The sequence below is a fragment of the Electrona antarctica genome (assembly GCF_951216825.1).
Source record: "Electrona antarctica genome assembly, contig: scaffold_196, whole genome shotgun sequence".
NCBI lineage: Eukaryota > Metazoa > Chordata > Actinopteri > Myctophiformes > Myctophidae > Electrona > Electrona antarctica.
This window is the reverse complement of record NW_027637154.1, coordinates 234418-250699: the sequence shown is the minus strand read 5'-3', so window position 1 is coordinate 250699 and position 16282 is coordinate 234418. Positions and strand designations below refer to the sequence as shown.

The following is a 16282-nucleotide window of genomic DNA, read 5'->3' as shown; positions in this document are numbered from 1 at the left end:
ATTCCATAAATCATGTTGTCGCAGCAGCCAGTAGATTGGTAAGCCACTTCCACCACAGCACCAAGGCTAGCCAGGCTCTGAAAGGAAAGCAAGAGGCCATGCGTGTCCCGGCCCGGGAGGAGGAGGAGGAGGGCAGCAGCCACCAGGACACGCATAAGCTAATACAGTACTGCCGCACCAGATGGAATTCGATCTATGAAATGTTTGCAAGACTTGTTGAACAGAGGTGGGCCTGTTCGGCAGTTCTGTCAGACAGAATGGTCACCAAATTGTCAGATGCCCGCACACTAGAGCCAACGGACGCTAGCTGGCACATTATGGAGGAACTGATCCCTGTCCTGAGAGAGCTGTAGGTGGCAACAACAGCACTGAGCGGAGAGAATGGTGTCCATCTCCATGGTTTATCCAGTAGAGAATGGTGTGTCCATCTCCATGGTTTATCCAGTAGAGAATGGTGTGTCCATCTCCATGGTTTATCCAGTAGAGAATGGTGTGTCCATCTCCATGGTTTATCCAGTAGAGAATGGTGTGTCCATCTCCATGGTTTATCCAGTAGAGAATGGTGTGTCCATCTCCATGGTTTATCCAGTAGAGAATGGTGTGTCCATCTCCATGGTTTATCCAGAGAATGGTGTGTCCATCTCCATGGTTTATCCAGTAGAGAATGGTGTGTCCATCTCTATGGTTTATCCAGTAGAGAATGGTGTGTCCATCTCCATGGTTTATCCAGTAGAGAATGGTGTGTCCATCTCCATGGTTTATCCAGTAGAGAATGGTGTGTCCATCTCCATGGTTTATCCAGTAGAGAATGGTGTGTCCATCTCTATGGTTTATCCAGTAGAGAATGGTGTGTCCATCTCCATGGTTTATCCAGTAGAGAATGGTGTGTCCATCTCTATGGTTTATCCAGTAGAGAATGGTGTGTCCATCTCCATGGTTTATCCAGTAGAGAATGGTGTGTCCAACTCCATGGTTTATCCAGTAGAGAATGGTGTGTCCATCTCTATGGTTTATCCAGTAGAGAATGGTGTGTCCATCTCCATGGTTTATCCAGTAGAGAATGGTGTGTCCAACTCCATGGTTTATCCAGTAGAGAATGGTGTGTCCATCTCTATGGTTTATCCAGTAGAGAATGGTGTGTCCATCTCCATGGTTTATCCAGTAGAGAATGGTGTGTCCATCTCCATGGTTTATCCAGTAACCTCAAGACTGCTATCTAAGTATCTGGCTCCAGCCGCTCCATCAGCTGAAGGACAAGGTAACATAATAATAATAATAATAATAATAATAATAATAATAATATACCACCACCTGTAATTTAAATAGCGCTTTTCTAATTTAGAAAAGCGCTATTTAAATTACAGGTGGTGGTATTATTATTATTATTATTATTATTCTAATTCGGTTACTCTTGAGGTGCAATACAAAACTAATGGACACTTTACAATGTGAATTTAATTTACAGGTGATTCAGCCAAGGTGGCAGAATTCAAACGCACAGTGTCGGAGTCACTGACAAGGCGCATGGATCCTCACAACACCGAGACAGCCAAAAGAGTGGCATTCATTGCATCTGTCCTTGATCCGCGACACAAACACATGCGGTTTGTGACAAATCAAGAGGTTAAAGATGGGAGGGGGCGGGGCTTATCGATTTGTCGATAATTGATTAATATTGAATTATGCTAATCGATTTTCATTTTTGACACATTTACACATCCCTAGTGATTGGTTAACACTGATGATGTCACTGATGATGAAACTGAGAGGAGAGAGGTGATTGGTTAACACTGATGATGAAACTGAGAGGAGAGAGGTGATTGGTAAACACTGATGATGAAACTGAGAGGAGAGAGGTGATTGGTTAACACTGATGATGAAACTGAGAGTAGGGCTGGGGCGGTATGGGATTTTTATTACCGCGGTTATTGTCGGCCCCCATACCGCCGGTATGGCGATAATTACCGCACCCCCCCCCCCCCGCGCGAAAATTAAATCCACAACAGCGCTATTGTGAAGACCCTTGCGCAGCGCGAGGCAATTAACCCCAGCTGCAAACGATCCGGACTTTGATTGTGTGATTATAATATATATAAAATCCTTTTGGGCCAAATAACCATTCTGGGCGTTGGGGGGGGGGGGGGGGCGTTAACTATCAGGAGGAGGTAACAGGGGGTGCAGGCAAACAGAGTTTTGGAACGGATATTATGGACTACAGTTTTATTAAGGAAAGATTGGCATGTCAATGCCGCAACACGTGTTCGGGTGTCAATCAAATCAACTGCGTCAGACATCTCCCGCAGCCCGCTGTTAAAAAAAGAAATAAAAAAGCGAACGGATTTCACATCATTTCAGATCAAGACAAGTTGTGTTGAGCGTCTTTTTCCTGCGATCCCATTGATGTCACAACAGACAACATTTATAGGTGGGTCTGGTTTGGAGTAGCCTAATTTAAAACATTGTCCGACTTTGTTTTGAGAGAATATTAATACCTCGCGCTATTGTAACAGCCAGGTGCATCGTGCATTGCTCAGACCGTCAGAGAGAGAGAGAGAAAGATTAGGCTAAACGTGTAGCCTATGGATAAGGGCGCATCGTAGGTAACAGGTTTCAACTTTGTATTGATGTCTGTCAGCGAGAGACGAGAAGAGAAAGAGAGAGAGAGAGAGAGAGAGAGAGACATTAGGCTGTAGCCTATGGATAAGGGCGCATCGTAACGGTTTCAACTTTGTATTGATGTCTGTCAGCGAGAGAAGAGAAAGGGGGGGGGAGAGAGAGAGAGAGAGAGAGAGAGAGAGCTGTACAGACAGGACGGACAGAACTGTTTTTATCTTTTGACTGACTATAAGAAAAAGTCCTTCTGCACACCTACAATGGACAGGTGCGTCGGATAACTGGAACTGAGAAGTAGAGAAAAAAAGAATCCCGCACACTGTCTCACTTGGAATCGCAATGGCAACCATTCTCACTCCAATGAAATGCCCGCTCAGCAGCGCATCGCATGAAACAAACACCACCATTCAAAAACGTCCCCTCATCATGGAACCTAAAATCTTAAACATATTAAACAAATTCCAAGTTAACTGATAGATTTAATATATGATGAATTGAAAGGTTCAACTTCCAGCCGCTCCACACCACGCAGCAACTGCGCGCCTCCCCAGTCCCCAAGCCATGAGTTAACATTATTGCTTGATTGATTTAAGTTTGTATTAACAGTTTACAGTACATTTGCACAACTCAATACAAAAACTGTTAACTGTTACTCTGTGAGTGGACGACACCATAAAGCATTACACTTGTTTACAAGAGGGTCCACCTTGTTCAATTCATCATAACATTTTGTACACTATACACTTCTATAAAGCCAAAAACAGGAAATCATCATAAAGGAGGTAAAAAGGGGGAAAAACAGGGAGAAAAGGGGTGGGTGGGGGTGGGTGGAGTCAAGGGATTTACATGTCTTAATGACAGTTGGTAGGGCGTTCCACATTTTTGTGGCATAGGAGTGAAATTAATTTAGGTGGACCCTCTTGTAAACAAGTGTAATGCTTTATTGGGTCGTCCACTCGCAGTTAACAGTCTTTGTATTGAGTTGTGCTTGAAATGTAGGCTACTGTAATTCTGCAAACTGTTAATAAATAGTTCAATCAATCAATCAATACTTGTTTGTGCCGAATCTGGGTTGCACATGGTTTGTTGAACTCCCTCTGGTGTTGCTGGCATATGATTAGACTGACTGAGCCTCACTGTTTATTATGATACACTTTATTTCATATCAACCATATGCACTTAGGCCTAGAACCCAGGGTTAGGGTTAGAACTAGGGTTAGGGTTAGGGTTAGAACCGCGGTAACGAACCCGATACCGCGGTATGCGTTGTATACCGGCGGTATGGCGATATTGCGGTTATTGCACCCAGCCCTAACTGAGAGGAGAGAGGTGATTGGTTAACACTGATGATGAAACTGAGAGGAGAGAGGTGATTGGTTAACACTGATGATGAAACTGAGAGGAGAGAGGTGATTGGTTAACACTGATGATGAAACTGAGAGGAGAGAGGTGATTGGTTAACACTGATGATGAAACTCCCAAATCTGATCCCACAACTAGTACTGTATGGCTTGTGTGTGTGCGTGTGCGTGTGTGTGTGTACGCTGGGAGTGAGAGAGATATCTTGTGTGTGTGTGCGCGTGTGTGTGTGTGTGTGTGTGTGCACACTGTGAGTGAGAGATATCTTGTGTGTGTGTGTGTGTGTGTGTGTGTGTGTGTCTGTGTGCGCACGCACGTGAAAGAGATATCTTGTGTGTGTGTGTGTGCGCATGAAAGAGATATCGTGTGTGTGTGTGTGTGTGTGTGTCTGTGTGCGCGTGAAAGAGATATTGTGTGTGTGTGTGTGTGTGTGTGTGTGTGTCTGTGTGCGCGTGAAAGAGATATTGTGTGTGTGTGTGTGTGTGTGTGTGTGTGTGTGTGTGTGTGTGTGTGTGTGTGTGTGTGTGTGTGTGTGTGTGAACAGACTGGCGTACACACAGATTCCTCAGACTGGCGTAACACAGATTCCTCAGACTGGCGTAACACAGATTCCTCAGACTGGCGTAACACAGATTCCTCAGACTGGCGTAACACAGATTCCTCAGACTGGCGTAACACAGATTCCTCAGACTGGCGTAACACAGATTCCGATGAAAATGTCTTCTAAATCCTGACAGTTTTCTGAAATACCTGTTTCTGTATCAGTGGTTCTCAAACTATTTCATGTCAAGGACCCCAAAAAATTATATGTAATTGGCCGCCGACCCCCATCTGAATATATGTTGTTCCAAGGACCCCCCAGAAGCAAAGACTTGAGTTAAAAACGTTTGCTCTGAAAGAATATATTCAATATTTTCATAATAGCAGACCTACAAACTCGTAGTGAGCTTGTGGTCTGCTATTTTTTCAATAGGTAAAAGTATAACAATAATAATGCTTAAAACACTAAAAGGGGTTCCCGCCCAGAATGTTTTAATGTTATAATTCCTGTTATAATTCCTGTTATAATTCCACACATGCAAACATGACCCGCTTTAATTACTTCATTCTATATTAGTAGCCTCTTTATGTCCCTTGACTCCTTCAAAACCGCTCTCAAAGGGCACCTACGGACGGCTGCAATTCGAAACTGGCCCCCGTAAAATCTGAATCCGTAAAATCTGAATCCGTAAAATGGCAAAAACAAGCTCTACAAGCTCAAAATGCGTCCCACTGCGACGCGTTTTGAGCTTGTAGAGCTGATAATCACCTTAGAAATACCCCCAGGATGTGATAAGCACCTTAGAAATACCCCCAGGATGTGATAAGCACCTTAGAAATACCCCCAGGATGTGATAATCACCTTATAAATACCCCCAGGATGTGATAATCACCTTATAAATACCCACAGTATGTGATAATCACCTTATAAATACCCCCAGTATGTGATAATCACCTTATAAATACCCCCAGTATGTGATAATCACCTTAGAAATACCCCCAGGATGTGATAATCACCTTAGAAATACCCCCAGGATGTGATAATCACCTTATAAATACCCCCAGGATGTGATAATCACCTTAGAAATACCCCCAGGATGTGATAATCACATTATAAATACCCCCAGGATGTGATCATCACATTATAAATACCCCCAGGATGTGATCATCACATTATAAATACCCCCAGGATGTGATCATCACATTATAAATACCCCCAGGATGTGATCATCACATTATAAATACCCCCAGGATGTGATCATCACATTATAAATACCCCCAGGATGTGATAATCACATTATAAATACCCCCAGGATGTGATAATCACATTATAAATACCCCCAGGATGTGATAATCACATTATAAATACCCCCAGGATGTGATAATCACCTTAGAAATACTCCCAGGATGTGATAATCACCTTATAAATACCCCCAGGATGTGATAATCACATTATTAATACCCCCAGGATGTGATAATCACCTTATAAATACTCCCAGGATGTGATAATCACCTTAGAAATACCCCGAGGATGTGATGTGGTGGCATTGCATCTCCGACCGAGGTGTGAACGGCTTTGCCGAGGTGCGAATGGGGGACAATTTAAAACAAAGGCGGCTTACATGCTGTAGTTTACTACCAACAGAACTTTGCATGCACGAGGGCTGCCAAAGTAGGCTATCTTTTGCTGTTTTTTCGCCCCCTCTCTTCGAAGTTAAACTAAGCTCTAAACTGACTGGGCCACGGCGGTAAGGGTGGAGTATGGTGGAACGGGTGAAATGGTTTTGGTTACATGTTTAAAAATGACACCCGTGTGAACTGAGTGGTGCAAGGTCTTATATAGCCTGATCAGCTGTGGTCTGATGTAATGTCAGTGACCATGGTAACCATGCTCACAGGTGCACGGACACGTACACAGGTACACAAACATACAGAGAAAGCTGGTTGTTGGAGTGGTTTGCACCACTCAAAAAGACAAGAGGGGAGCTAAATGCAATAACGAACTAGCTGGGGAGTGCATTTCACATGGGGTTGGGGGCGGGGCAGGCCATTGTCTGACCACGGACTTCCACGCTTTCTGCTTCGCATCGAAGACAGCTTGGTGCTGTGGTGAAATCACCGCCAGCCTCCGGTGTCCTCTGTGAGACATGTTAAGCTGAAGCAGCTAGCATGGAAGCTAACGTTGGTCATAAGGATTATGCACACAACCATGCTGTTATCCACGCGTCCATCCGATAGCATTTTAATGTAATGTCCCATCCACGGAGCAAACGGATATAAGCGGCTTCGTTTGGGCTTTGTTGTCTGTCTGACTGACGGAGCTGTCTATCGTAAGGCAGATCTACAAGCTCACAACGCGGTGCAACCAGACGCAGTGTGAGCTTGTAGATTAGCTATTTTTGGTGCGTGACACCGTCGTACGATGACGTATACATTACGCTTTTAAAGTGACGGTACACAATATTAACAGTTCCGTCTGTTAGAAAAGTACTGTATTTCAAGGCCTGTACAATGTAGTGCAAGGGATGTTTTGGTTGGTTAAAATAAAGAGAAGATTATAGAAAAGATATGCATATTGTGTGTGTGTGTGTGTGTGTGTGTGTGTGTGTGTGTGTGTGTGTGTGTGTGTGTGTGTGTGTGTGTGTGTGTGTGTGTGTGTGTGTACTGGCCAATACAAATTAGGTTCTGTTCAGAATGTATTGTCTCCCAGCTTTCCACAAAATAATAGCAAATGGTCGATAGTGGGCTCGATAAGGACCCTGCTCGATAAGGACCCTGCTCGATAAGGACCCTGCTCGATAAGGACCCTGCCCGATAAGGACCCTGCTCGATAAGGACCCGGCTCGATAAGGACCCTGCTCGATAAGGACCCTGCCCGATAAGGACCCTGCTCGATAAGGACCCTGCTCGATAAGGACCCTGCTCGATAAGGACCCTGCTCGATAAGGACCCTGCTCGATAAGCCTGCTCGATAAGGACCCTGCTCGATAAGGACCCTGCTCGATAAGCCTGCTCGATAAGGACCCTGCTCGATAAGGACCCTGCCCGATACGGACCCTGCTCGATAAGGACCCTGCTCGATAAGCCTGCTCGATAAGGACCCTGCTCGATAAGGACCCTGCTCGATAAGCCTGCTCGATAAGGACCCTGCCCGATAAGGACCCTGCCCGATAAAGACCCGGCTCGATAAGGACCCTGCTCGATAAGGACCCTGCTCGATAAGGACCCTGCTCGATAAGGACCCGGCTCGATAAGCCTGCTCGATAAGGACCCTGCTCGATAAGGACCCTGCTCGATAAGGACCCTGCTCGATAAGGACCCTGCTCGATAAGGACCCTGCTCGATAAGCCTGCTCGATAAGGACCCTGATCGATAAGCCTGCTCGATAAGGACCCTGCCCGATAAGGACCCTGCTCGATAAGCCTGCTCGATAAGCCTCGATAAGGTGATCGTTATCAATAAAAAATAACGAGCTCCATCCCTAGTTGCGACGGCCACCAGAGCCGACTCAGCGCCGTCCGAGTTACGTCCCGATAGGCAGAGAATAGTAAATATTAGTAGCCCCTAGTTTCCATGCCCCGACAATAGAGTTGGAAATGACACGTCTCCTTGACCAGGCTATGTCTGCACCACCACCCTGCATATCCAGCAGGGGGAGTCCTTGACCAGGCTATGTCTGCACCACCACCCTGCATATCCAGCAGGGGGAGTCCTTGACCAGGCTATGTCTGCACCACCACCCTGCATGCTGCAGGGGGAGTCCTTGACCAGGCTATGTCTGCACCACCACCCTGCATGTCCAGCAGGGGGAGTCCTTGACCAGGCTATGTCTGCACCACCACCCTGCATGTCCAGCAGGGGGAGTCCTTGACCAGGCTATGTCTGCACCACCACCCTGCATGTCCAGCAGGGGGAGTCCTTGACCAGGCTATGTCTGCACCACCACCCTGCATGCTGCAGGGGGAGTCCTTGACCAGGCTATGTCTGCACCACCACCCTGCATGTCCAGCAGGGGGAGTCCTTGACCAGGCTATGTCTGCACCACCACCCTGCATGCTGCAGTCCGGGTGAACACAGCTAAACACCACAATGTCTAGTATGCCAGTATGGCCATATTAGCCATATTCCAACGTCCTGATAACGGTTGATTTTGTATATGTAATGCAGTGATAACGGATGAATCCGCTCTCTGGTCTAAATCATCAAAGTTTAACCCCTGAGCCATACAACCAACCAGACACCTGCCTGGAACAACCCCTGAGCCATTCAACCAACCAGACACATGGAACAACCCCTGAGCCATTCAACCAACCAGACACATGGAACAACCCGAGCCATACAACCAACCAGACACCTGGAACAACCCCTGAGCCATACAACCAACCAGACACCTGCCTGGAACAACCCCTGAGCCATACAACCAACCAGACACCTGCCTGGAACAACCCCTGAGCCATTCAACCAACCAGACACCTGGAACAACCCCTGAGCCATACAACCAACCAGACACCTGGAACAACCCCTGAGCCATACAACCAACCAGACACCTGCCTGGAACAACCCCTGAGCCATACAACCAACCAGACACCTGCCTGGAACAACCCCTGAGCCATTCAACCAACCAGACACCTGCCTGGAACAACCCCTGAGCCATACAACCAACCAGACACCTGCCCGGAACAACCCCTGAGCCATTCAACCAACCAGACACCTGCCTGGAACAACCCCTGAGCCATACAACCAACCAGACACCTGGAACAACCCCTGAGCCATTCAACCAACCAGACACCAGCCTGGAACAACCCCTGAGCCATACAACCAACCAGACACCTGCCTGGAAGAACCCCTGAGCCATTCAACCAACCAGACACATGGAACAACCCCTGAGCCATTCAACCAACCAGACACATGGAACAACCCGAGCCATACAACCAACCAGACACCTGGAACAACCCCTGAGCCATACAACCAACCAGACACCTGCCTGGAACAACCCCTGAGCCATACAACCAACCAGACACCTGCCTGGAACAACCCCTGAGCCATTCAACCAACCAGACACCTGCCTGGAACAACCCCTGAGCCATACAACCAACCAGACACCTGCCCGGAACAACCCCTGAGCCATTCAACCAACCAGACACCTGCCTGGAACAACCCCTGAGCCATACAACCAACCAGACACCTGGAACAACCCCTGAGCCATTCAACCAAACAGACACCAGCCTGGAACAACCCCTGAGCCATACAACCAACCAGACACCTGCCTGGAACAACCCCTGAGCCATACAACCAACCAGACACCTGCCTGGAAGAACCCCTGAGCCATACAACCAACCAGACACCTGCCTGGAACAACCCCTGAGCCATACAACCAACCAGACACATGGAACAACCCCTGAGCCATACAACCAACCAGACACCTGGAACAACCCCTGAGCCATTCAACCAACCAGACACCTGCCTGGAACAACCCCTGAGCCATACAACCAACCAGACACCTGCCTGGAACAACCCCTGAGCCATACAACCAACCAGACACCTGCCTGGAACAACCCCGATAAGGACCCTGCTCGATAAGGACCCTGCTCGATAAGCCTGCTCGATAAGGACCCTGCTCGATAAAGACCCTGCTCGATAAGGACACTGGTCGATAAGGACCCTGATCGATAAGCCTGCTCGATAAGGACCCTGCTCGATAAGGACCCTGCTCGATAAGGACCCTGCTCGATAAGCCTCGATAAGGTGATCGTTATCAATAAAAAATAACGAGCTCCATCCCTAGTTGCGACGGCCACCAGAGCCGACTCAGCGCCGTCCGAGTTACGTCCCGATAGGCAGAGAATAGTAAATATTAGTAGCCCCTAGTTTCCATGCCCCGACAATAGAGTTGGAAATGACACGTCTCCTTGACCAGGCTATGTCTGCACCACCACCCTGCATGTCCAGCAGGGGGAGTCCTTGACCAGGCTATGTCTGCACCACCACCCTGCATGTCCAGCAGGGGGAGTCCTTGACCAGGCTATGTCTGCACCACCACCCTGCATGCTGCAGGGGGAGTCCTTGACCAGGCTATGTCTGCACCACCACCCTGCATGTCCAGCAGGGGGAGTCCTTGACCAGGCTATGTCTGCACCACCACCCTGCATGCTGCAGTCCGGGTGAACACAGCTAAACACCACAATGTCTAGTATGCCAGTATGGCCATATTAGACATATTCCAACGTCCTGATAACGGTTGATTTTGTATATGTAATGCAGTGATAACGGATGAATCCGCTCTCTGGTCTAAATCAAAGTTTAACCCCTGAGCCATACAACCAACCAGACACCTGGAACAACCCCTGAGCCATTCAACCAACCAGACACATGGAACAACCCGAGCCATACAACCAACCAGACACCTGGAACAACCCCTGAGCCATACAACCAACCAGACACCTGCCTGGAACAACCCCTGAGCCATACAACCAACCAGACACCTGCCTGGAACAACCCCTGAGCCATACAACTAACCAGACACATGCCTGGAACAACCCCTGAGCCATTCAACCAACCAGACACCTGCCTGGAACAACCCCTGAGCCATACAACCAACCAGACACCTGCATGGAACAACCCCTGAGCCATTCAACCAACCAGACACCTGCCTGGAACAACCCCTGAGCCATTCAACCAACCAGACACATGGAACAACCCCTGAGCCATTCAACCAACCAGACACCTGCCTGGAACAACCCCTGAGCCATTCAACCAACCAGACACCTGGAACAACCCCTGAGCCATTCAACCAACCAGACACCTGGAACAACCCCTGAGCCATACAACCAACCAGACACCTGCCTGGAACAACCCCTGAGCCATACAACCAACCAGACACCTGCCTGGAACAACCCCTGAGCCATACAACCAACCAGACACCTGCATGGAACAACCCCTGAGCCATACAACCAACCAGACAACTGGAACAACCCCTGAGCCAGTCAACCAACCAGACACCTGGAACAACCCCTGAGCCATTCAACCAACCAGACACCTGCCTGGAACAACCCCTGAGCCATACAACCAACCAGACACCTGGAACAACCCCTGAGCCATACAACCAACCAGCTGAAGAAGTCATGGCATTTAACTGAGACCATTCATGTTTCTGGATTCTAAACTTGTATTCTACTGCTAGTTTTAATCACTTCAAATACTCTTGAATCTTAAAATAACTAATGACCGAAAACAGCAGATCTACAAGCTGACATGCAGGAAGCAGCAGCAGGATGTGTTAATAAAAACGAGCGCTTCCAAACTCCAACACTTAGAGAAATATATATCAGGGCACAGCATTTCTCAGCAGCAAGTAGCTCATAACATGACAGGAAGTGGCTCATAACATGACAGGAAGTAGCTCATAACATGCCAGGAAGTAGCTCATAACATGACAGGAAGTAGCTCATAACATGTCTACGGTGGATTTTTATGAAACAAGCTTTGTAGATTGAAAGAGGATAATTCAAGCTTTCCCTACAGCTGCAATGTTGGTGTGTTTAATACAATCAGATTGGACTGTTTCTATTTGGAATTTTGGATCAATGGAGGGTATTGGTGGATCAATAGGATGTCAATGGAGGGTATTGGTGGATCAATAGGATGTCAATGGAGGGTATTGTCATCCCATTAATAATAAAATCACACCTGTGTGAAGTGAGGGGCGCTCTTATCATCTTACATCATCTCATTCCGGCCAATCAGAATTTGCGTCTTCACGACCTCACCTTCGTCTTCAATGTTTGTGTTAAAGCAAATCTGTCCATTTATTGTCAATGACACACACACACACACACACACACACACACACACACACACACACACACACACACACACACACACACACACACACACACACACACACACACACACACACACACACACACACACACACACACACACCTAAAAAAAATCTACTGTTGCAAATTACGGCTAACCTATTAAACACTGACCATCAGTCAAACCCATTCATTCTGGTGATAATAATAATAATAAACACACACTTGAGACGTCTTATGTCTGTCTGACGATAATAATAATAATTAATCTGTCATTAATTCATTCATAAAGCAGAATACTATGGAATGGAGCAGATTCACAGAATACATGTCTGACATTATTATGTCTGTATGTCTGACACACACACACACACACACACACACACACACACACACAGGTGTCGTGACCAGGCAGGCACAAACAAGGTGCATAGATCTATACATCTACTGCAGAGCAAACAACTGATCTACAAGCTCTCATCAGCCACACAAACACTCTCACACACACACACACACACACACACACACACACACACACACACACACACAGTTCGAACCCGCGGTCAATGCCACCCACCCAAATCAACGTGTCGTGTTTATCAGATCTCCATCAACACACCGAGCTGACTGTAACAGACGCAGCGCTTGTAGATCTACAGTTAACGGTCAAGTGAACCGTTAGCTGTCTGCCCCCCCCCCCCCCTCCCCAACAACACGTTGATGAATGATTCATGAATCTGAATCCTGCATGTCTTAATATTGTTTTAATGAAGTATAATTAAAAGGTGATTGAATTAAAACACATTAAATGACCTTCACATTAAAACCAATATGATGTAGCTTAGCTTAGCTTAGTTAGCCTGCAGGCTAACAGGAAACTACGGCCTGTCTGTGAGAACTAGAGGCTTTTATTAGAGCTATAAAACATGTTTTAAAACAACGTTTAAAAGCTCTATTGTTCTCACTGTGAATGATCAACGGTTCGATTCCCTGCTCCGCTGCCCTAAAGGGAGATGTTGCTCTAGTGTCTAAGTGGCGTTAGCATCCTGGCTAAAGGAACGGCCTGGCTGTGATAATAATAATATTAATAATAAGGTTTTAATAGTTATAAATCATGTTTATAATGAATAAAGAACATTAATATTCTTACTGTGATGGAAGGTTCGATTCCTGCTCCGCTGCCCTACAGGGAGAGGTTTAGCTGCTCTAGTGTCTTAGTGGTGTTAGTTAGCCTCCTATCTGAAGGGATTACAGGCCTGTGTGTGAATACATGTTTTAATAGAGTTATAAAACATGTTATGAATGAATACAGAACATTAATATCTTACTGTGAATGATGAAAGGTTCGATTCCTGCTCCGCTGCGCTAAAGGGAGATGTTTGTTGCTCTACTGACTCTCTGCTTGATCCGATCCTCTATCAGCTGCACCCCATAGCCCGGAGGGACGGCGAGCCGAACGCTGATTGGACGAGACGGGTTGTCAGGGGCAACGCTGCGTGGGCAAGAATCCGTGTCACTGTGTGTGCGCCTGTGTGTGTGCGTCTGTGTGCGTGTGTGAGTGACTGTGTGTGTGAGTGCGTGCGTGTTTCCGCACTGACAGTCCGACGTCCTCCGAGGTTATGGGATGCAGTGAAGAGTCAGCTGACCCGGGACGTCACGACGCTCCGCTCCAAAGTGAAAAAGGCGCGGCTGTTGGAAGCCACGCCCCCTGCTGGCTGAATATTAAATTAAACATTTACTACTAATTATATTTATTTATATTTTTTCGAATAATACAAAAAAAAATCACACCTGTGTGAAGTGAGCGGCACTCTAATCATCATATATCTCATTCTGGCCAATCACAATTTTCCTCTTCAATTTTCTGCCCTCAATTTTTATCTTCATTATATTTTGCTCAGCCAATCAAATCATCGCTATGGGGGTGATCAGCCAATAGGGTGACCAGATCCAAAGTGTTAATTTGAGGGACAGTATAGTAATATATCAGTAATATATCAGTAATATTAACAGGTTTAATACATCTAGCAGGAAAAGAGACATTTACAACTGAAAACCAAACTATTTGAACACTGATGCCTGTCAGTCACAATGTGGGACAGACAGGGTCTCAATGTGAACACTGATGCCTGTCAGTCACAATGTGGGACAGACAGGGTCTCAATTTGAACACTGATGCCTGTCAGTCACAATGTGGGACAGACAGGGTCTCAATGTGAACACTGATGCCTGTCAGTCACAATGTGGGACAGACAGGGTCTCAATGTGAACACTGATGCCTGTCAGTCACAATGTGGGACAGACAGGGTCTCAATGTGAACACTGATGCCTGTCAGTCACAATGTGGGACAGACAGGGTCTCAATGTGAACACTGATGCCTGTCAGTCACAATGTGGGACATGGTCTCAATGTGAACACTGATGCCTGTCAGTCACAATGTGGGACATGGTCTCAATGTGAACACTGATGCCTGTCAGTCACACTGTGGGACAGACAGGGTCTCAATATGAACACTGATGCCTGTCAGTCACAATGTGGGACATGGTCTCAATATGAACACTGATGCCTGTCAGTCACACTGTGGGACAGACAGGGTCTCAATATGAACACTGATGCCTGTCAGTCACAATGTGGGACAGACAGGGTCTCAATGTGAACACTGATGCCTGTCAGTCACAATGTGGGACAGACAGGGTCTCAATGTGAACACTGATGCCTGTCAGTCACACTGTGGGACAGACAGGGTCTCAATGTGAACATTGATGCCTGTCAGTCACAATGTGGGACAGGGTCTCAATTTGAACACTGATGCCTGTCAGTCACAATGTGGGACAGGGTCTCAATTTGAACACTGATGCCTGTCAGTCACAATGTGGGACAGGGTCTCAATTTGAACACTGATGCCTGTCAGTCACAATGTGGGACAGACAGGGTCTCAATTTGAACACTGATGCCTGCCAGTCACAATGTGGGACAGGGTCTCAATATGAACACTGATGCCTGTCAGTCACAATGTGGGACAGACAGGGTCTCAATGTGAACACTGATGCCTGTCAGTCACAATGTGGGACAGACAGGGTCTCAATTTGAACACTGATGCCTGTCAGTCACAATGTGGGACAGGGTCTCAATGTGAACACTGATGCCTGTCAGTCACAATGTGGGACAGACAGGGTCTCAATGTGAACACTGATGCCTGTCAGTCACAATGTGGGACAGACAGGGTCTCAATTTGAACACTGATGCCTGTCAGTCACAATGTGAGACAGACAGGGTCTCAATTTGAACACTGATGCCTGTCAGTCACAATGTGGGACAGACAGGGTCTCAATTTGAACACTGATGCCTGCCAGTCACAATGTGGGACAGACAGGGTCTCAATGTGAACACTGATGCCTGTCAGTCACAATGTGGGACATGGTCTCAATGTGAACACTGATGCCTGTCAGTCACAATGTGGGACATGGTCTCAATGTGAACACTGATGCCTGTCAGTCACAATGTGGGACAGACAGGGTCTCAATGTGAACACTGATGCCTGTCAGTCACAATGTGGGACAGGGTCTCAATTTGAACACTGATGCCTGTCAGTCACAATGTGGGACAGACAGGGTCTCAATGTGAACACTGATGCCTGCCAGTCACAATGTGGGACAGACAGGGTCTCAATTTGAACACTGATGCCTGTCGGTCCCAATGTGGGACAGACAGGGTCTCAATTTGAACACTGATGCCTGTCAGTCACAATGTGGGACAGACAGGGTCTCAATTTGAACACTGATGCCTGTCAGTCACAATGTGGGACAGGGTCTCAATGTGAACACTGATGCCTGTCAGTCACAATGTGGGACAGACAGGGTCTCAATTTGAACACTGATGCCTGTCAGTCACAATGTGGGACAGACAGGGTCTCAATGTGAACACTGATGCCTGTCAGTCACAATGTGGGACA

The 16282-nt window shown here is 47.0% G+C and overlaps 1 protein-coding gene across 1 annotated transcript in view; it reads right to left on the bottom strand.

The window, feature by feature from the left end:
* The window catches only part of LOC306919113 (AP-2 complex subunit mu-A-like), a gene marked incomplete at its 3' end in the record, with an annotated part of 22003 nt that extends 8081 nt beyond the window's left edge, over positions 1–13922 (bottom strand). The window contains exon 1 of the mRNA XM_079531947.1: positions 13658–13922. The remainder of the gene's footprint in view (positions 1–13657) is intronic.
* Positions 13923–16282: the final 2360 nt, after the last annotated feature.